The 23,822-nt window shown below is 48.0% G+C and overlaps 1 pseudogene; it reads right to left on the reverse strand.

Annotated features, from left to right (window-relative positions):
• Nucleotides 1–16,331: 16,331 nt before the first annotated feature.
• LOC126547017 (putative nuclease HARBI1) lies at nt 16,332–21,621 on the reverse strand (annotated as a pseudogene).
• Between the last annotated feature and the right edge of the window lie 2,201 nt (nt 21,622–23,822).

Genomic DNA, 23,822 nt, shown 5'->3' on the forward strand with positions numbered 1-23,822 from the left:
TGCCATTGCACTTATTACAATTGGTTTGAGTTTCCCTCTCCGTATAGATCCTGTTAATGAAATATGGACTTGGGTATGTCCTTGTCTGTAGCAGACGCGCGGTACGCGTTAGAATATTTTCCTTGAGGCGCTTACAGGGGTTTTCACCCAAAGGCTAGACAAGAACGTTGGTGAGCTCGTTGACCACCTCCGGTTATAGCCACGAAATCACTTTGTGGTACCGGGTTGTCTGCGAGGTGATCCGGTGCTGGCGAAATTGACTTTCGTAGAAACCAGAATTTGGGATCCTGCATCCTAAATGGCAACAGCTGAAATCGCAGTTCAGCGATATTGGTGAGGCGAGAGCTTGACCTGCTTGAATCCGCAGAATTGTTGATATATATTAAGGTCGGCCATAATCAAATCTTCTTTCAGTGATGATGATGAAGATGATTTATTGGCATCCGCTTTGAAACGGGTCGAAGCAAAATTGTCGCCTAGCTGGCTTGAGTTACTCAGATATGCTATCAATGCCTTTCCTTCTAACATTATTGTATACATCTCTTTAATGTTCTCTGTCTACCTTGTACCGCTGCCTCTGTATGCAATGGATTTGGTCGTATCAGTCTCTTCCCTGCCTTTTACCACCTTATACTCTAAACGTCTCTTGCTTATCTCGACTGCTGACCGGTTGGTACTGCCGTCTACTTTACATCCAAGCGCTTCTGGAAGTTGTACGTTAAGTACTAGCCTCGATGGGTGAATCCCTTTGCATTCCACTAGGGTGTGCTGAATGGTCTCCGGATCTTTGCTGCAGCATACACATGCCTCATCTAATTGCGAATATTTGCTGCAGTATGTTTTTGTCCTTAGGCAAACAGCTCGAGTCTCAAATATATCAAGGCACTTCCTTTCATGTTATCGTACATATTTTCCCTTCTATTTCTTTTTCCTCATTCTTGTACATGCTTTCTTGGCTTGCAGTGAGCGCCCTCTGTCGTCCGAGCAGATGCAGATGCTACAATGTTGTTTTTTGTTCATCCCATTTCAATGCCATAACCATTTAGCAACACAGTTGCTTTTTATGTGCTCTGCTGTTAAATGAACTATTTCAGCATTAGTATTGTAACAGGCGTGTTCGTCTCAGCAACGTGGGCACGGCGTCTTGAAGAAGGCCACTAACACAAGGCAGCCGCAGCCCGAAAAACCGACAGAGCGAGACACACGCGAACGTCAACTTCTTCGTGGTGGCACAGAACTAGAGCCGAAGTGCTCCGGTACAACACTCCCTGGGTAGAAAGGAGCCAACCTGGCGACCTAGGCAGAAGGAAACACAGGCGGATCGTAGCGCAGTTTAAAGCGTGCGACATGAACTGTTTCGCGGTCTCGGAAACGACTGTTGCGAGCTCGTTCGACCGGCTGGATGACATAGTTCGCGGGCGACGTTTGCTGTAGGACTCTGTAAGGACCGTGGTATTTGGACAAAAGCTTGGGAGAAAGGCCGAGAGTAGTGGATGGAACCCATGGCCAAACCAGCGTTCCGGAGGAATAGTGGACAGGAGATGCAAAGGCGTCATGGCGAGATTTTTGACGACACTGGTATTGCGTGGTAAACGAACGCGCCAGTTGACGGCATACTTCTGCATAAGCAGCCGCTTTAGAAACGTCAGGTCGGTATGGCAGAATTGTGTCTTGGAGTATGATGGTTCACGTCCCTAGAGAAGAAAGAAAGGTGAGAAATCAGTGGCAGCTTGGGCAGCAGAGTTATAAGCGTAGGTTATGAATGGAAGTACCCGGTTACAATTTGTATGATCGTCGGACACGTACATCGCCGGCATGTCGGCAAGGGTACGATTTAAACATTCCGTCATGCCGTTAGTGTGAGGATGGTAGGCTGAGGGGGTGCGGTGTGTAATATTCATTTAAGTGGGCTTCAGTGACACTGGAGAGAAACACGCGGCCACGGTCTCTTAGTAATTCACGTGGTGGACAATGTCGCAGAATGACGAGATGAAGAAGGAAGTAAGCAACGTCTTTCGCTGTGGCGGTTGGCCGAGCAGATGTTTCACCATACCGTGTGAAGTGGTCAACGGCGACAATGACCCACCGGTTACCGTCAGGAGTGTTCAGGAGGGGACTGAAAAGACCGGACCATACGGACCATACGACGAGACAAGCCAAATGAACACACTATCAGACATGTTGACAAAGCACGCAGCGATGTCCGGCGAGACGAAGCTTTTGTGGTGGTTCATTTGTGCCGTCGTGTCAGAGAAAAGAATATCAACATTTTTTTCACCTTCGCCAAAGCATCTACGTCAAGACATCGAAGCCAGGAAAGGTAACTACGGTCGTCTCTTTTTTTCGTACTTTGACTTTATTCGCGAGGACGCATTGAGCCTCTTCAATTTCCTTGTTCTCGATACCCGCAGGCTGCCAAGCCAGCCAGAGCGTATGCGTTTTTCCCGTGTTGCCCCGTCCACCCTGCAGTCACGTTGGTGCGCGTTCGTTTTACTCTGGCCGAGTGGATTTTCGCCTGGCAGAGTTTTCGACGCTTTGCAGCTAGTAGACGAAAAAAAAGGAAACAATGTGTTGTCGCTCGCCGCCATCACTGCGAGGACTCGACAGATTACAACGCTTTCGCTGGAGCGCAACCTCTCCGAAATATTTTGTCTCACCGGTGTAGGATACCTAACAGTATGCGTATGTTGAGCCGACGACGGTGGATCAGTCTTGAGTGCGCAAGGGAGAAAAGCGGGGACGATGCGCGCCGCCTTCCGTCCCGCGGAATACGTCAGGGGGAGTAGATTGAGGAGGGGGGGGGGGGCGAGCCTTAGGATTCTGGTGATCTGTGAATCTATGGTCGCGCAACATGTTTATTTGCCGTGTTTGACGCATCATACACAGTGACTTTTTCTTAGATACGTAGATGTATTGGATACTTTTACCTATATTTAAATATCTTATTGCGAGGTTTTGTGTATAAGTGCACTTTGTTTTCAGTGAAACTTTTTTGCCCATTAGCAAGGTGTATCTTCGCATTCGTGTATTTCATTGTATCTCCGCAATTCTAATGTACGAGGGCGAGTCAAATGAAAGTGAGCCAACCCATCCCGCGCAATAATGCTTCGGTTCATTATCTGCGAGACATGTACGTAGCACACAGGCATCTCTCATTTAGAAAAGGGACACACAAGTGTGAGGATAAATGTCCTTTAATGCTCTCATAGACCGAGTTGAACATGGCTGTGAGACATAATGGACGCCCCAAAAGTTGAACAGCATGGTGTTCTGAGGTTTTTGACAGCTGAACTTGTTTCTGAAAAGGAAATTAGTCGCCTTATGGCTGCCGTGTACGTTGAACATTGTATTTCATTGGCCACTGCGAAGCATTGGAGCCAGTGGTTCTAAGAACAACGTGAAAGTTGCAAATACGATCCAAGACCGGGCCAAAGCCACCGTGCGATCACTCCGAACACAATTGCAAAGGTTGATGAGGTGATTATACAAGAAGGGAGGATAAGCATCTATGAACTGGCTGAGGGTGTGAACATCAGCCACCGGTTCGGCTCACACCATAATTCATGAACATCTCAGTTATCGGTTCGTGTGTGTGCAATGGATGCTCAAGATTTTGAACCACCGCCAGAAGACGGAGAGGTTCGGTGCTGCCTTGACTCATCTGATCCGGTATCGCAATGAAGGTGACGACTTCTTGTCTGCAGTTGTGACCCGGGACGAATCGTGGTGCCACTACTAGGAGCCTGAAATACGACGGGAAAGTTTATAGCGGAAACATTTGAGTTCACCAATGGTTCACCAACGAAAGCAAAGGCCGTCGTTTCCGCCGGAAAGGTGTTGTTGACATTTTCTTTTTCGATCGTCAGGAGCCATTACTGATCGAATTTGCTAAACCTGGAGAGACTATCAATCGTTTCCGATATTGTGAAACGCCGGATCGACTGTGTGTCGCAATCAAGAACAAACGACGTGGAAATGTGACGAATGCGGTCATCTTGCTCCGCGACAATGCCCGTCGCCACGTCGCTGACGTGGTAAACACAAAACTGGCAAAGTTCAAGTAGGAAACGCTGCAACATCCGCCATAGACCTGTCGCCTTGCGACTTCCACATTTTCGGGCAATTGAAAAAGCAGCTCAAGGGAACAAATTTCGTGTCGGACGATGACGTGAAAGAGTCATAGACCTTTTGAAGCAGCAACTCAAGGAGTTCTATGAGACTAGAATCACGCGACTCGTTAGTCAGTGGGACAATTGTCTAAATGGTCAGGGAGACTACTTTTAAATAAAGTAGGCTGTTTGTCATATATTTGCCTTCACTTTTATTTCACTCGCTCTCGTATATATTGCAGAACTCCAACTTTTTGTTTGTGCTTTCTGTTGCGTCCATAATTTCGGTGCAATTACTAAAAATACACGACCGGTGACAGCTGCTCCTGCGCAATACATGAACAGAATCATTGAGATTTCTCCCTGGCCATTGAATTCGGACAAAAATGTAAACAAGGCTTTTGAATGACAAAGTTTCATTAAACTATTTGCCCTCAACTTGTTCATTTCAGGGTCGTTGCATTTTTCATATCAGCAGCATGCACTGCTTTGCTGGGTTCGAACTGATATAGTTTTAAATTCGTATGATATTAACGCAAAATAAGTTTGCACGTGATGACACGGAACCCTTAAGGCGAGAACGACGAAGTTCGTGGTAGCGCGCGCGCTCTCCGAGGACCAGCCATCGCAAAAGGCAGACGTTTTTTTTTTTTTTGCCAATCTGTCGGTGGTAAACTGTTTTAGTTGTGATAGCTGGGTGACATTTCTGGTGGAGGCACGGGGTACGGTCGATGTTAAGATCTCCGGAGCATACCCCAGACCTAAACCCGGTGAGTAGTTCAGCCGAGCTTACCCCTGTGCACGTACGTGCCAGCCGACGTCTCCACGAACTCCAGCCACAGCACGGTCTGCTACCCGAACGAACTAGAATGACGAACCAACCACCTCCTGCCACTACTGCAGCATCGCACGTTGTCGTCAATCACATCCGGACGCCGAATCTGTTCCACGGAAGTGCTTCAGAGGACGCCGACGACTGGCTTGACCATTTTGACCAGGTTGCCAACCTCAAAGACTGGAACCACGAGCGTAAGCTACGTTACGTGTACTTCGCTCTTGGGGATTCCGCGAAAACATGGTTTGAGAACCACGAGGCGACACTGACGTCATGACAAGAATTTCGTAGACAGTTGCTCAATGCCTTCGCCAGGGCGGACAGGAAGGAGTGGACGGAGATAGCGTTGGAGGCAAGAATTCAAGGCCCGAATGAGCGAGTGACGGCGTACGTAGAAGAGATGAATCGACTTTTCAGCCGTGCGGACCCTTCTATGACTGAAACAAAGAAGGTGCGCCATCTTATGCGCGGCGTCAAAGAGGAAATCTTTGCTGGCCTCATTCGAAATCCGCCGACGACACTTGCAGAGTTCCATGGCGAAGCCACTACTATGGAAAAGGCCCTTCAACAGCGGGCCAGGCAAAACAACCGCGACGCCATGATTTCAAGGGAGCTCTCTGCCGTTACCCTCGGTAACGACGTTGGCGCCTTGCGAGAACTCATCAGGGCTGTCGTCAAGGAGGAACTGCAGAAGATACAGACGACCACTGCCCCTGTGGGACAACTTTCCATTGCGGAAATGGTGCGCGCCGAGGTCCGACAGGCCGTCCATATTCCTGGACAGTACGACGCACCACAGCACGGACCGCACGCCGAAATGAGTTACGCTGAAACAGTACGCCATCCGCCACCCTCAAGTGCGTGCAGCATGGTACACCTCACTCAACAAATGGGCGTAAGCTTCAGGCCGCCTCGCAGCTCACCGCACATCGCCGAAGCAAGGACTAGGAAGAGCGACGTCTGGCGCACCACAGACTACAAGCCCGTTTGTTTTCATTGTGGTGAAGCCGGACACATCTACAGAATGTGTCCTTATCGTCATGTGGGGCACCGTGGATTCTCGCCGAATGCACCTCGTCCACGACCTGGTGAACGGCCGCCGGAAATAGAGAGTTTCGTCGCGAATCGTCGCAATGTTGATCAGCGATGGCAGTAGCCCCGTTCGTCGTCTCCTGCTCGTTACAGGTCACCATCACCAAGTCAAGCCTTTACTCGCGGCGCTCTGAGACGCCGCTCGCCTAGCCCGGCGGGTCGGGAAAACTGAGTTCAGCGACCTCCGGAGGAGAGGCCGCTGACGACGACCGTACGCAAGATCCTCCACTACGACGACAACGACGAAAACAGAACGACACAGACGTACAGACGGAGTCAAAAACCTTACGAGAGGTAGTAACGTCGAACATTCCCGTCACCATAGACGACGATGAAATAACGGCATTAATCGACACTGGAACGGACACCTCAGTTATGAGCATGGACCTTGCCTGCAAGCTGAAGAAAGTTTCTACCGAGTGGACTGGGTCGCAGATTCGCACTGCAGGAGGCCATCTGCTAACCCCGGTAGGAAGATGCACAGCGCGAGTGAGCATTCGTGGGTTTACGTACATAGGAGATTTCGTTATCCTCCCAAGCTCTTCGAGGGACCTAATTCTGGGAATGGACTTACTGCAGGCTAATGGAGCTGTGATTAAATTACAAAAGTCACGGGTAATGTTTTCGACGGCGCAGGCCTTAGCAGGGAGCAGCACTGACTACACGTATGTCAAAGCCTTGAGGATTGTTGACGAGAACATCACGGTGCCGCCAAGGAGCAGCGTATTGACCCTCGTCACCTGCGACGCATTCGACGGCTATGGGGGTATTGCCGAGGCAAATATCCCGCTGCTGCTCGAAATACACATCTGCATCACCCGGGGCCTTGTTCGAGTACAGCATAAGTGCTCGCAAGTTTTGTTGACAAACTTCAGCCATGAGTATCAATCAGCACGTCCCTCAAGGTACAGCTGTGGCATTCCTGAACGACATTGCTGACTTCTCAGACATCCGCACATTACAAGTGACTTCACCGGATGCAACAACTCACACCAGCCTGAATACCCGCGTCCACATTAAGGCTGACTTAGCAGATGTACAGAAGGATCAGCTGCTGGGCCTACTGACAGAATTCTCCGGCTGTTTTTCCATGGAATGCAAAGTCCAGCGCACTTCCATTACGCAACGCCAGATCGTTACAGAGGAGTCGGCACGGCCTGTTCGTCAGCATCCGTATCGCGTGTCACCTATGGAGCGGGAGGCGATTAAGCGTCAAGTTCAAGAAATGCTAAATGATGACGTCATCCAGCCGTCGACAAGTCCGTGGGCATCGCCTGTCGTACTAGTAAAAAAGAAAGACAACACACTCCGCTTCTGCGTTGACTACAGACGGCTTAACCGAGTCACCAAACGCGACGTTTATTCCCTGCCACGGATCGATGACGCTTTGGATGGTCTGCGTCATGCTCAGTTCTTTACTTCGTTAGACCTAAAGTCAGGATACTGGAAAATCGAAGTGGACGAGCGTGACCGTGAAAAAACCGCCTTCGGGACTCCCGATGGGCTGTACGAATTTAAAGTGCTGCCTTTCGGTCTCTGTTCCGCTCCTGCTACGTTTCAACGAATGATGGACACTGTACTCGTTGGACTAAAGTGGCAGACGTGTCTAGTGTACCTAGACGACGTTGTGTTTTCCAGCACGTTCGATGAACATCTCGCCCGGCTACGAAGTGTCCTTACCGCAATACGCAAGGCCAACCTCACCATCAAGCCTGAAAAATGTTACTTTGGCTTCCAGGAACTCAAGTTTCTAGGTCACGTGGTCAGCTCCCAAGGAGTACGATCAGACCCAGAAAAACTCGCTGCCGTTGCCGAGTTTCCTCGTCCTAAAGACAAAAAGGCTGTTCAGCGGTTCCTGGGCCTCTGCGCTTACTACAGTCGTTTCGTTGAAGGCTTCTCAAGGATTGCTGAACCGCTCACGAGACTGACGCGACAAGATGTGCCCTTTGCGTGGACGGAAAACCAAGAGCAGGCCTTCACCGAATTGCGTAAACGCCATCAATCCGCTTTAGTGCTAGCACATTTTGATGACACCGCGGCAACTGAAATACACACCGACGCCAGCAAAGTAGGACTCGGCACCATTCTGGTTCAATGGCAAGATGGCGCAGAACGTGTAATTGCGTATGCGAGTCGTAGTCTGACAACAGCAGAAGCTAATTATTCAACGACCGAAAAAGAATGCTTAGCAGTCGTGTGGGCCATCAACAAGTTCAGACCCTACTTATACGGCCGGCCATTTCGAGCGATCAGTGATCACCACTCGCTCTGCTGGCTTGCCAATCTACGAGACCCGTCAGGTCACCTCGCTCGTTGGAGCCTCCGCCTCCAGGAATACTACATAACTGTTGTCTATAGATCCGGCCATAGGCATAGCGACGCTGACTGCTTGTCACGTACTCCTATTCCATTGATATCCTCCGACTTGGAGCTAGATTTGCCGTTTCTTGGTGTCGTCGACGTGGTGCGGATGGCTGACTATCAACGTGCAGACTCTGAGCTGCTTCCAGTCATCCGATATCTCGAGGGAGCTGACGTTGTTGTCCCACGCCCACTTTCACGAGGATTGACGTCGTACTGCCTGCGAAACGATGTCCTGTACAAGAAAAATTTCGAGAACAGCCAGGAAACGTTCCTTCTGGTCGTCCCGACGGCACTGCGCGAGGAAGTTTTACAGGCGTGTCACGACGATCCCTGTGCCGGTCACTTAGGCTTCGCGAGGACATTAGCGCGCATACGGCGAAAATACTATTGGCCACACCTATTTTCGTCGGTTCAGCGCTATGTGCGAACGTGCCGTGACTGTCAGAGGCGTAAAGTTCCACCCGTCAAGCCTGCCGGCCTCCTTCAGCCTTTGGATCCGCGTCCGGCGCCGTTCAAGCAAGTGGGAATGGACCTTCTTGGGCCGTTCCCCACGTGGATAATCGTGGATAATCGTGGCAACTGACTATTTAACTCGCTTTGCGGAGACGAAAGCTGTGCCACGGGGAACTGCTGCTGAAGTAGCCAGCTTCTTCGTCAACAACATCGTGCTTCGTCATGGTGCACCCGCTGTACTCATTACTGACCGCGGTGCAGCGTTTACAGCGGAGTTATTGTAACAAGTCGTCACACTGACGCACACCTACCACCGAAAAACCACAGGCTATCATCCCCAAATTAACGGCTTAACAGAGCGCCTAAACAGAACATTAGCCGACATGCTCTCCATGTACATTGATGTGGAACACAAAACATGGGATGAAATTTTGCCATACGTCACGTTTGCTTACAATACCGCTGTGCAGGAGACCACCGAGTTTACACCATTCGAGCTTGTTTACGGACGTCACGTTACAACCCCCTAAGACGCCATGCTCCCGGTAGACCACGGAGCCACAAGGAATGACACCACTGAAGATTTCGTCGAGAAAGCCGAGGAAGCTCGCCAGCTTGCTCGGAATCGCATCCCCACCCAGCAGAATACCGACGCCTACCGTTACAACCGGACCCGACGGATTGTCCAGTACTTACCAGGCGACCGCGTGTGGGTGTGGACAGTTATCCGACACCGTGGGCTCTCAGAGAAATTGTTGCGCCGCTATTTCGGCCCCTATGAAATTGTACGCCGCCTCAGTGATGTGAACTACGAGGTGCTGCTACAAAGCTCTGATCCTGGTTCGAACCGACGCCGTCCCCGTGCTGAAGTCGTCCATGTAGTACGGATGAAGCCGTACTACGCACGCGAGGGATAAGCAACCCTCACAAACCGCTTCAGCATTGTGTACATTCCTGTATGTTTTTTGTTGCATGTTGGCACTCTTGCCCATAGTGCGCGCCCGCTGCCCTTGAAGCGACCGGGCCGGTCGCTTTTGAGAGGGGAGCAATGACGCAAAATAAGTTTCCACGTGATGACACGGGACCCTTAAGGCGAGAACGACGAAGTTCGTGGTTGCGCGCACGCTCTCCAAGGACCAGCCATCGCAAAAGGCAGACGTTTTTTTGCCAATCTGTCGGTGGTAAACTGTGTTAGTTGTGATAGCTGGGTGACAATATTTTCTTTACTTATTAAATATACAAAAAGCATGGAAGTATTATTATCAGTTATTTCGGGTACATTTTTTGGGACATACGAGTGTATTCTTTCATGAAAAAGTCATATTTTACTTGTCTTCACAGTGCGTAGCGTTCAAATTCCCTTGCAGCATCTTTGGCAATGGCAATGCGGTTATTATTCATGTATTTTATCCCTCGACAAACTCCATAACGAGGAAACAAAGATTCAAACTAAGCCCCCCCCCCCCCGGGCGAAATTTCTGGCTACGTGTTCGGTCATCCCCTACGTGTCTTGCGGCGCTGACACGTAGGGGATGACCGAACATACTGGCGAACGTAGCGGTACATGCCGCGCCAGTAGTACCGCAGGCGACGACCCGAGTACGTTTTGAATGTGCCAGCGCCCCACATTGGGGGTCATCGTGGAAAACACTACAAATGTCCGAGCGCAGATGTCGAGGAATAACAAGGAGCGAGTAATTGCGATGGTACAACTAGCCTTCGGGAGCCGCAAAGTGTGGAGCTTGACGACGAAGGGTGCGTGAGGGCGAGTCAGCCGAAGATCGCGATATATGGTCAGGCAGCGAAGTAATCCAGGCGTCTTTGCGCTGTTCCGCCGGCATGTCGGTGATGGTAAGTGATGACGAATTGCAGGTGGAAGTTGTTGAGCAGACAGGTTCAAAAGGCAGTGGCGAACGGGAGAGGGCGTCAGCGTGCGAGTGTTTTCGTCCCGAGCGATAACTGGCACAAATATCATACTCTTGAAGGCGTAAAGCCCAAAGAGCGAGACGTCCAGTGAAATCTTTCAACAACGATAACCGACACAGGGCATGGTGGTCGGTGACAACGTCAAACTGACGACCGTAAAAGGAAGTACGAAATTTAGCGAATGCCCAAACAATGGCTAAGCATTCCGTTTCCGTTACGGAGTAATTTGGCTCGGCCTTTATTAGTGTACGGTTGGCATATGCCACAACATAGTCGCCAAAGCGATGCTTGCGTTTGGCGAGTACGGCACCAAGTCAGATACCAGTAGCACTCGTATGCATTTCAGTAGGTGGGGGATTACCAAGGTCACGCATTATTGAAGGTGATGTGAAGAGTCGGCTAAGCGTTGTAAATGACTCATCACACTCGGGATTCCAAGTCGAGAGGTCAGTGCTGCCGGCAAGAAGCTGCGTCAAGGAGGCGACAATGGAGGCGAAATTGCGGATGCAAGGCCGGGAATACGAGCACAACCCGATGAAGCTATGGAGCTCCTTTAGATTGCAGGGCTTGGGGTAGTCGGCAACCGCACGAAGCTTCGCAGGATCGGGTAAGATGCCTTTTTTCGACACTACGTGGCCTAAGTTCGTAAGCTTACGGGCGCCAAAACGACATTTTTTTCAGTTTAGCTGTAATCCTTTGACTGTCAAACACTTGAAAACTTGTTCAAGGGGAGCGATGTGAGAGGAAAATTTTGCAGAAAATACTATTATATCGTCTAAGTAGCACATACAGGTCTGCCATTTGAAGCGTCTGAGAATAGGGTCCATCATCCTCTCGAAAGTTGAGGCGCGTTGCAAAGGACGAAAGGCATCACATTAAATTCATATAAACCATCAGGCGTGACAAAAGCCGTTTTGGGTGGTCGGATTCAGCCATGGGCACTTGCCAGTAGCCAGAACACAGATCCAGCGACCAGAAGTATTCGGCTCCTTGAAGGCAATTCCGGGCGTTGTCAATACTGTTACGGTTGGCGTCTGGCACCACGTGCAGAAAGGGATTTCACCCGACCTTCTCTCACCATGCCTCGTCGAAATGAGGCGTGACTGCTCCTGCTACGGTTGGCGTCCCGCACCACGTTGAGAAAGGAATTTCTCTCACCCGACCTTCTTCGTCGAAATGAAGCATGACTTCCTAATTCGCCATGACCATTTCGAGTGTCTGCCGGTCTGGCGGAAGCCCCACAGTGTTTGCAGGCCTCTTTTGTGTGTGTGTGTGTGTGTGCGACTTTAGAGGGACCCTTTCCTCGAACGGCCCATCTCTACAGGAGAACTTCCACGATCCAGCAACGCGCAAAAGAGACGGACAAGCGTCTACAATTCCAGGAGGCGGGACGCCTTCCTCCTTGCAGCAGACTTTATGTGCCTGACACGTGACGTCGACGACAGCAAGATCCCTCCCACGATTGTAGAGAGCCTATTTAAGGGGCTGAAATGTACTTATTAGATCACTTGATTCTCTTCTAATCTTTTTCACCAACCTTTGAATAAACCGTGCAAGTTTCGCACTAGAAATCGTCTCTTCCTTGCCCGGTCGCCATGGTCTACCGGATGCCTGCAGCCCGCCGACAAGTCCACGCTACCCAATAGCAGAGTCCTTCCATGTTTTTCTGGTCACGAAACTCCGCCGTCACGCTATGGGAGAGGTTCATATGCTGCCCAAAGGTGCCGCGACGCGGCGCCACTGTGCCACAGAGGGCATCGTTCGCGTACCGAAATGCGTGCGCAGTGCGAGGCGAGCTGACTTTTCGGGTACGTTCTGTGCATGTGCTGTGCTATTTTTCGAGTGTTGGGCTGTTTGGTTGAAGTGGTGGGGTGGGACAATGATGCCGAACACGTGTTGCGTGCCTGGGTGCCGTTCCGGCTACAAGGGCACGACCGAAAAGGTGTCGTTGTTCTGTTTACCTAATAACAAGGAGCAGCGCGAGAAATGGAAGCGGGCCATACCGCGGCAGGAAAGTGGCGGTTTTAATTTCGAATCGAAGTATACACGTGTGTGCGCGAAACACTTTGACGCCTCGGACATCGTCACTGCGTACAATTTCAACATCAACGGCGACGACGTGTCCCTGGAGCGTGAGAAGCCGACGCTGAACACATTTGCTTTATGCTTTGTTGCAGCCTCAATTTGTGTTATACCAGGATAGAGTAGTTCACAGCAATAGCGCCCTTACCCCGACCATCTATGAAAGGTATAGCATTAGAATTCCTTTAAATGCAAGTGTTAAAACAGAATAATATGCATTGTTTTATTTTCCATTGTCCTTTAGTCTTGGCTAATGATGGGCTACAATTCTTCAATTGCACGTACTTTTAAGCCTATAAGCTGCTATGAGTAAGAAGGTTATTAGCACACTGTTAGCTACATTTGTATTGTGATTTGCTGAGCAAGTTTTGTCTGCATGTTTAAGTAACAGCTGAAGAAGTAGAAAGGTGGTATCTCTAACTAGCCATTTAAAAAAAATTGCTGTATTTGTGATGTGGCTACTTGTGTTCGTTTGAGAGTTCTTTAGCCGTGTGTTATGACATGCTTATGCTTTACACTTTCTTGTTTATAGAAACAATCGACTATGCATTCTGTACTTATTGCCATTCGTTTGCTGGTGTTTGTTTCCTGCCTCCCAATGCATACCTCTCACGTTTGATCTTATTTCTTTATGCGTATTATATCAGTGTCATGCTTTTAACAAACTTCGTGCATTGTGAATGGTGGACCATTTGTGACCGGACGCCTCCGTGCTATCTGTATTTCGCTCCGCTTATTTTACATGATAAATAAATGATCGTGCTTGTATTTTGTTTTTGCACCAACACGTTTTATTTATTTTCTTAATCGAATTATAAAGTTTTTTTTTCATTTTTCGACCATGATAAGAATATCAGGACCGGTGATTGCAACATTTTAACATATTGTAAATAGTTGCGAATTAAGAACCAAAATACCTAGTCTCGTCGTTTCTGCGTCGAAACCACGAGCAGTGAAGTGCTGGGCTTACTGACGCTTCTAAACGACTGCTTGCTAAGGCAATTGCCTAATTACAGCTAGTTTCAACTGTGCAGGTCCTAACACTTCAGGTTCGCCTTAATCCGTTGTTAAAAGCCGCACCGAAGGCATTTAGCAGGATGCGTTGTTGGGCAAGTTGGTTCATTGTAATAGGAAACATTGGTTGCGCTTTCTAGACAATCACATGTAAGAAGACAGGACAGGTCTGTCTGTCCTGTCTTCTTACATGTGATTGTCTAGGAAGACATTTAGTAGCGAAGTTCGTCTTGCATTAATTCTACCTAAATCTTATTCAGAAATGACATCGCTTTGCAAGAAATCTTAAGCGCACCGAGCAGCTCAGTTCCCTTTTCTTTGTCATTAAGTATTCTACGGTAGCAGCCCTTTGCAATAGCAATTTCATTCTTTTGATCTCGTTATAAGATACTGCCCACAGAGTCCTTCTATGGCACAGTTTAACAGAAACTGAACAGCTGTGCTCGGCGAACAATCTGGCGCTATGCGCAACGGAGAATTGGCGCTTACTCATCTGGTGATAAGTGGGACCATTGGCGTTTTGTTGCGAATGCGCGGTGTTTAATTTAAGGCAAATATTAAAAAGCGGAGCCCACCGAAGCGTTGAGGCGAATGGCGATGACGAAGAAATCCGGACCGGGACCGCCCGGCCGTGTACAGCGGACGCACTTCGACGGGGGCGAAATGCAAAACACCCGTTTATTTAAATTTAGGTGCATTTTAAAGGATCCCAGGTGGTCAAAACTAATCCCGAGTCCCCCACTACGGCGTGCCTCATAATCGTATCGCGGTTCTGGCTCTTAAAATTCCAGATCTTTCTTCTTTTTGGTCTGAGACCGCCGCAAGCTCCATGTTATGAGCGGCTTTTTTTTTCGTCCCGTGCGCTCATATCATCGCAGAAGACACGCTCAGGCAGTAATTTAATTATATTCAATGTTAAAAATAGTTACGTGAAACTAAAGCGATCGTTGAGGAAGTTGAGAAAGCTAGAATACCGAGGCTGCCCCACACACAACCACAGCGGTAGCGGCGTTCGCATGCCCTCTCATGCACGGTTGCGCCTCTAGCGGCGGGCGCTGGCGCTATATGAAACTGAGGCGGCAGTTTCGTGACCAGAAAAAACATGGAAGGACTCTGCCAATAGTAACGTCAGTCGAGCTTCGATAGGCAGGCGTCGCTACTACTCGGCAGCAGTACGATACGCTACCCTGGAATACGCAACAATACGCGGTGGCGGATAGACATTCTTGCGTGTAATCTTGTTTAGTCGGCGGTAATCGACACAAAACCAGATCGAACCATCCGTTTTACGCACCAACAAGACCGGAGAAGCCGAGGGACTGTGGGAGTCTTGAATCACGCCATGTTTCAGGGTATCATCGACGTGGTCGCGAATAACGGGGCGTTCGGTCGGGGATACCCGGTAGGATGCTGGCGCAGTGAAGCATGGTCACCAGTGTCAATACGGAGACCAACCGCAGACGTGCGCCCCAAGGAAGGTTGGTCGAGGTCAAAAGACGCACGAAAACGTTCAAATAGTTGAACGACTTGGCTTCCATGGGCTTGAGTGAGGGCGTTATCTATGCTGCGCAACAAGGTGTCTTGGTCACGTTCGGTGCGGTGGCAGAAGTCACTACATCAAGAGGCAGTAGTGCCACATCATAAGATGCCTGGGAATAGAAAATGGCATGAAAAGTGTCCAGATTGCCGAGACGCTTGCGGTGTAATAAAGTTGAAGGGCAGAGAAAGGGATTGCACGCGTAAACTGCACTGCAACCATCAGCAAGTTCGATGGAAGCAAACGGAAGTACGAGGTTCCGGCGATGGGCACAATATTCCGACAGCGTAAAAAAGCACTTGAATCGGTAATAGAGCCACAGCGGATGGACTCTAAGGCGGCCGAGAACGGAGAAATGACGACGTTGGCAGTGACGAGCACTTTAGCTGACCGGCACGTAGGGTCTGCGATGATCGTACTGAACGAATACAGGGCCAGTTGTGCACGAGGGCAGTCGACTACAGCATGATGTTCGGAAAGGAAGTCGCAACATAGAATAACACCATGTGACGCACGCGAGAGGACGACAATTTCGACAACATACGGCACGTCTTCAATCAAAACACGAGTGGTGCAAGCTGCCAAACGCGTAACGTGCTGCAAGCTCGCCATGCGTAATGACCGGTCAGGAACAGGTATCGTCTCTTTTTTCAGTTTGCCGGCACAGCAGTTCACTTATCCCAGAAACGACAGCTCCTGTGTCGACAAGAGCTTCGGTCACGACACCATCTAGAAACACTATGATTTCATTAGGGGGCAAAGTATTAGGCCTCCAAAATATCGACGACAGCGCAGTTCTTGCCGCAGGAACTGCGGCTGTTAGTTTTCCCTCGGCGGAGAATTGGACCGCCGAAGCATGGGGGAAATAGCGCGGAGGCGAGGTGACGGCAATAGACGTGAGATGAAGGTTACATGACGTGAATAACCCCCGTATTCAGAAATGCGCCTTAACTTGAAGCTGCGCCTTGACTTGAACAAGTCCTGCTCAAGACTACACCCGACTTGAACACGCTGAAGGCAGCGATCACGTTTCATAAACGTTCTCGCTGCCTTCCTTCGTCAAGTCAAGCCCAAGCTACGCCGCGGTGTGTCTGGGAGCGAGGTTACCAGATTGAATGACAGTAATAATAATTTATATATCTGTAGAACCGACGATTTCCTGAAAGGTTAAGCTAGGTGCCCGTTTGCAGAGAGGCATTGGCAGAAAAAAGAAATAAATAAAAGAAAATCGCACGAAAACAGCCATAACCATCCAAGTCGATCCACTGCCGCTGGACGGTCACTTTTAAAATGGCGTCGGAGGAGACGACCGCACCGTGTGGCTCCAGAAAACCGGCACCGCGCTTCACATCCGAGGAGAAGTCGCTTCTTTTGAGCTTAGTCAACAATCATAAAAAAGTTCTAGAATGTAAAAAGACGGACGTGGCATCCCTAAGCGCGAAAACTGCGGCGTGGAAGAAGCTCGCTGTGGAGTACAATGCACAGCATGGTGTCACGCCTCGCGACCCCAAGCAGCTGAAGAAATGTTGGGGAAACATGAAGCAGAAATGGAAAGAAGAGAATTCCGAAGAAAAAAGAAAAATTCACAAGACGGGTAAGCGATCTTTTATTGATGATGGAACGTTGAAGACTAGTACCATTGTGTAGGTCATTGGAATTGTGTTGTCAAACTGCGTGTCTGTGTGTGTGGTGTCGACAGTATATTGGCTTCGGTGATTGCATGCTTGCCGAGGCTCGCGTCATTGACTGCGAAAACAACGACACACCGCTACGTATAAGTGACACGAACAGTGCATCGTACTGTATGTTCGTGTTATTTATGTCTCCACGTTTCGACGTTGTCACGAAAATGAACATTGCCACGTTTTCGCGCGTTTGTACTGCACTGCTTACACGTGTGCTTCGTGTAGAGTTGAGATTTGCAGCTGGCCGAAATGGTGCACGGTACAAAAGCTTTTTCCTCAAAGTGATGAACGTGATGCGCAAGCACTTCTCGCGTGGTGCATATGCTGGAACACATAATGGGGGTCACATGGGGCGTAGGGTAACACACGAGCTGACACAGCTTAGGTTTGCTAAACGCAGGCATTAGGCTAGAAGTAGTTATGCAACAAGCGAGCTGTTCAAACAGCAAATTATGCTCATTCTACTGCTCTGAAAAGTAACGTCTTTTTAATGGTACCCCGACATAATTGTATGCCGGCAAAAACAGCTTAGCAGTAGTTCGACACGCTCAGGGTACTTTATTTCAGTACGATCAGATACACATAAGCTCCAGTTCACAAAATTTGGCACTGAATCACATTTTGTAACTCCTGAAATGCCCTATTACTATAACAGCCTGCCTACTTGTTTGTATGTGCATAGAAGTTTGCTGCACCCTATTTCGGCGAGGCTCAGAACAGCCTCAATGAGCATTGTGTATTGTATCCACAATACAGCAGTGACATTTTATGCAATACCACATGGTCTTCTAAATATACGCTGAAAGGCAATGCAGGTAACAAAAATACATGTACTAAGAAAATATTAACACATTTATACAAAGATTAGAGAACATGAAATGTGGCACAATGTGATACTGTAATATACCTTGCATGCAATACTGGAGAGGATGCGAGTAAAAGAGTGGGTCACAGCAGTTTCAGCAACCTGCTTAAAATCAAATATGTTGAAAATTTTTATTCAATGTGCATTGTGTACGGGCCCACTCAAAGCACTTCATAAATGTACTTCATAGAATGTTACAACTGTTGCGCATTTCTTTAGGAGGAGGACCTGCTGCAGCAGGCATGACACCACTGTCGGCTTTGGTTGGGGCTGTGGCAGGCCACATGGCCACCAGAATACCGAATGAAGAAGACTCTGATGGCGCAACCTACCTCCCCCCCGTCGACAGTGAGCCTGTTGTTCGGCTCCTGCAGCCGATGATAACAGGAGAAGTGGAAGCAACATATGACTATTATGGTATAGTACTATTTCATGAAACACATTGCAAAGTTTTTGTGGCATGAAACTTGAAGGCAATCTGCTGTGAGGAAAGTGGGAGGAACCACTTCCCAGTTTATCGTGTTTTCTGAGGCTTTGATGCTGTATACATGTCTGTGCAATTGGTACCTTCAGCCTGTTTGTTGTACAGTGCGGAGAAGTTACATATGTCTTTAGAAGGCATTTAGGCTTTTTGAAAACCCTCAGCTGAATATGTCGAAAGCAATTTGTTGTGGCATTTACATTCAGCGATGCAAAGTGTGTGCCACATGATGAGTATAATTTTGAACTAATGATCCTTTCAAAGGAGCACAGGAGCCCTGGCCATCTAGTACAACACGACCACTCAATGGATAATGACTTGAACGCTACAAGTTCACCCATTGTGGATCACACTACAGCTGCGCCAGAGCTTCTTGAGTCAAACAAGGAGAACGAGCCAGAACGAGCCAGAGAATTTACAAGCGAGAGGCCACCCAGAAGCAGGATGGCACTCCTAGAGAAAACTTTGGCTTCCGAAAATGAAGTCAGGATTGCTTTACTCAGGGAGGAGCAAAAGTTGCGAATGCGTCTGATGCAAGAGGAGCATGCAGACAACTTGAAAAAAAGAAATGATGAGCATAAGCTCAAAATAGAAATATTGAATCTTCAAAAGCAAGTTGAGCTTGCAAAATTGAATGCAATGAATAAAAGCTGCATGACACCCTGAGGCTGCGTGTCTAATCAGTAACGGAGTTTTTAGCACACATGGTCTTATTACATTTCGTCTGTCTGTAGTGCCATACAGACGCCACACGACACATAGAACCATTACCCAACTATTCACTAGGGGTATTCACTAGTAAACTATTCAACTGCGCCTAATTAAACAAAATTGGAGCAAAAGCACGGTAAGTTTTTACCCCTCGGGCATAGTATGGACATAAAACATGAGAACTCGCGTAGTGGAACAGGCTACGTTGCTTCGGTAGCCATACATTACAGGCTATACAGTGACCATTTGCACACTCTAAAGAGTTCTGCGCATACAAAGAAACTACTGGTCTGCTCATGATGCTCTTTGTGCTTTTAATAAACACTTCATAATGTGCTATGTAATGACAGAAACTTTCCGACTATACTAGGATGTGAGCATTGTTTTATATTAATGCTGCTAATGCCTCTTCATTATTCCAAAGCCATTCGATTTGATTCTGCTAGATTTCCATTCGATTCAGTCTCAAAATTCACTGTTCACACACCCCTATTATTCAGAAACACGAGGTGGATTTCAAACAACAATCTTAAGAGAAACTTCTCTGGATAAGAAGTTGCCGTGCACGCATGCCAGGTAGATTGTCCCCCACACCATTAACAGTTGGCAGGTGCTCTTGGCAAGTATTTCTTCCTGTACGTCTGCATCGGCTGGTGGGAACATGGAGACCGAGTGGCTCGGGTTCTCTTCGTAGGAGGGCCACGTTGTGCAGGGCAGCGCAAGCAGTTATTATGCGAGCTGCATTACGAGGCTTGTGCTGCAGCTTCATGTCCAAACATGGAAAGCGCCTTTTCCACACTCCAAAGGCCCTTTCTATGGAGTTGCGGGTCTTGATGTGCGCCTTGTTGTACCTGATAGAATGACAATACAATGCAATTAGTTTTCGAATACACACTGTACATTATATTGTTCCAAAGCTGTTATTCTGTGTAGTTAGCACAGATCTACATTGAATGGTTACAAATACATTCCATTTCCTGCAAACGATGTAGCACCTTCCTAGATTTGCATTCGTTCTGCCCAGCCATATTTCATTACCGACCATTATATTGAACGGAACTGTAACAATCTCGCGCTATATAGGCAACACCATCTGTGCGCTCTTGGTGCAGCAACAGATAACAGAGGAACGTGTTGCTTATGCATTACAGCTACTCACTTTAATACACCTCAGGTGTATTGCATAGCTTTACAAAAACATAGTATGTTATTATGGGGAGAGGTGTTACCTATCATATACACCCCTGAAAGGATTAGGCATTACTTGCCTGCCTTCTGGTGAGTTGACTGGACCTGGCTCAGCAAGGGGGGTCATCAAGAAAGGAGAGCAGGCATAGCCCATGTCTCCAAGCAGCAGACCAGGCACACGGTGCTGTTCGTACATAACTCGTACTTTAGAATTGTCAAATATGCGACTGTCATGGGCAGACCCCGGCCAGCTCGCTACAACGTTGAAGAATTGCAGCATTGGTCAGGCAACCGCCTGCAAAAAAAGAAAAAAGAAAACTAGAGTATGAGTGCAGGAACGAAATGTTGTCGTTGCAACAACTGTCAGTACATTTTACCTCCCAGCAACACGGAAGATAAAAATCTGAAAACAACTGAAGGCTATCTCGCAGAAATTTTCAACTAACTAAAAATTTCATGTGGCCCATAATTCACCGCCCTGTTTTTGCCACGGCACATGTAAATACGGAATTTGTTGCACAGCTTGTAGTGGTCACGATGGACAGAAGTGTGATAGCCCATTTCTTACGTTGTGAAATAAAAATATGTGCGCGCGCACATCATATCAGTTGCTTCGTGATCAGCAAGCGAAGCTCGTCCTTGCCGCAGCGCTACAGTTGAGACCACACATTCGACTAAACAGCGGCACTCGTACCGTCTCTCCGTCAAATATAGCGTGTGAACGAATATGACGCGCGTAACACAGTTACTTAAAACAGCATGCGAGAATTGTAATATGACTTTTACCGCTGCTTCTACGTTTCTGCAAAACTAATCGCTTACGTACGATCCCTACACATGGTGAGAAAGGGCTTACCTGAACGTTAATAGAAAACACTCCTTTGCGGTTGCGGTAAACTTCTGCGTCATCGCCTCCGGGACTCTTTATGCGTACATGTGTGCCGTCGATGCAGCCCGTCACCCCGGGGAAGTGGGCGATCTCGTAGAAATCTCGCATCACACCTGACAGCTGTGAGGCATCCGGGAAGCGGACGACTGCTCGGAACAGGTACCTTGCAAGAAGGCGCGTCACTCGTTTCACCGTGCGGCACACCGTGGGCTGGGACACATTGACCAAGTCTCCGCTCACAATTTGAAAGGTTCCGGCGCCGTAAAATCTCAGTGCCACAAGCAGCTGCTGCATGGGTGTCAGCGGCAATCCTCGGTTGTCGCCGCTCGCTTCAAGTGGCACAAAGGCGAGCAGCTCACGAACTGTTTGCTTCGTGAAGCGATAGCGCGTGAGAAAAGGCTGTTTCACATGCTGCGACTGCAACGACGAAAATCGGTGCTGTCGCACGCGTCGCAATGCGATTTTTTGAGGGCTCATTTCACATGATTGCGATTTCAACAATGCGACTGGTGCGACGCCCAGGGTTGCTTACTGCCAGGCTTCGTGGCACACGCTGCATAATTCTTTTATTGTAGTGAATAAAACGTTTACACTATAATATTATTGACTTCTCTTGATTAGAAGCAAATAATATATACGTTTACTAATTTAAAAACGTTAGTTAAGATTTGTCTTGGGGTGCGCGACGGCGGTTTCTGTAGTTCAGTGCGACATCGCGCACGTAAACAGCTGTTCGCAGGTGGTTCAGCGCTGTGTGTTGTCTTATCTACATTCTATGACCGTTTCGTTCTGCCTGCGCTACAACAATCTAAAAGATGACCTATCGACAAGTTCATATAGCTACCCTCACCGTGTATGCAGTATTCGGAATTCGGCTGCTACGAAGTTGTCGTGTGAGCCCAACAAGATCCTCGCGCTACCCGTGCTCGGCGTCAGCTTCTGGAGAAATGATTCGTGTATATTGCCCGTCATTGCGCATATGTGGTGCCTGCTCCTAGCCATATTCTTACGCCAAACGCAACAAGAAGCACCAACCCGAACGCCCGCGTGTGCCCCTGCACGAAGCCTCAAACGATCTGTGTGATTACGACGTGGAATGAAAATCGTGTTGTGAAATTCAACCTTAGCGCTAGCCTGGTTCGTCCATCGCCGTGCTTGCGCTGCGAATATATATATATGGGAGCCCTCTCTAAATATTTCTAAAGGCGCAAAAGCCGACGCATCAAATGTTTCGAGCAGTTACCGTCACTTTCGTAGAAACCTGTACGTTGTAACATAGCATTCTAAAAGACACGCTTCTCGTCCACTTTGTTGTCCCGTGTCTCGCGCTGGTAGTATACTCGGAACTTCTAACAAGAAGACCATATCAATACGCGCTATTCGTAATGCAGGATCGTAGGCCCACGGCAGGCGCATTTGCCGTAGAATTTTTCAGCTTTCTGCTCAGCCTCGCACGCCTCTCACGGTTAGCCTGTGTTGTGGAATTAAATATTATTATTATATTATTAATGTTATTAGATATTATAGTTTCTTCACTGTAATATATAGCAATCATCCAGATTTCTTAAGCTAGTCATGCATTTAATCTGTATTAGATCAACATTGTTACGACATGCTTATGGGAGTCATTTCAAACTAGATTGCTCAGCCAGAGAAAGTACAAATGCAAGCCTCAATGTTTATTCCAATTTGGTATTCCTAAACAGATTATATTGGGAGAATTTTACGCCTGCTTGCATTTCCTGCAATTCAATGTTCAGAGCTGGAAAAACTGATTCTTTTTCTAGCTGTCGAAAGGCTGCTTCAATGTCGATAGCAAGCTATAATTATTCATTTCGAAAGTGTGAAGCAATGACTATATGTCTAAGCTTATCAATGCGTTTTTGTTCCACGCACAAAATGAATGCATGACGTGCTTATGTACTTATTTATTTATATACCTCGCAGGCTGCAAGGTTGGAGTATTATGCAAGGGGGAATAAAAAAGTTGTTACAAACGGAAGAAGGGCACAACATTAAGAAAAAAACCAGCAAAAAAAGCAGTACCAATACATTGCACCAACTAGCCCAACGTGTTTTACTGGCACAACATTATACAATACTTAACAAACAATAACAGAAAAAGTTACTGCCCATGCACCCTGTAGAGACGGTGAACCAGCAAAGCTGAAATGTGCAGTCCCGGTGTTTATCACTGGGTTAATTCCAATGGTTTATTCAAGTCTTTCTATATTATTGGTTATGTCTGCGCTTCTTAATGAGGTTATGCACATGTTTGGCTTGGGTTTATCACATTCTTTAATTGGAATGCCACACATTGCACTTTGCAAGATCACCATCATAGAAAGTGCAATGGAGTGGTTCATTGTGTTAATCCAGCGGGTCCATCAAAGTCTTTCTGAATTATGTTACGCACTTGTGTTTTGTAATGCGTTAATCATAATGTTTATGACTCAGTTATGCACTGTAGTTACGAAGTGACACACTGGGGCTGCACATTTCATTTAATTAAATACAGGGACACATTTTCGAACCTATTGGGAAGTCGGAGAGACTTCTGCACGCGCGCTCTGCTGCTAGAGAGAAACGAC

The sequence above is a fragment of the Dermacentor andersoni genome, chromosome 1 (genome assembly GCF_023375885.2).
Source record: "Dermacentor andersoni chromosome 1, qqDerAnde1_hic_scaffold, whole genome shotgun sequence".
NCBI classification, from domain to species: Eukaryota; Metazoa; Arthropoda; class Arachnida; order Ixodida; family Ixodidae; genus Dermacentor; species Dermacentor andersoni.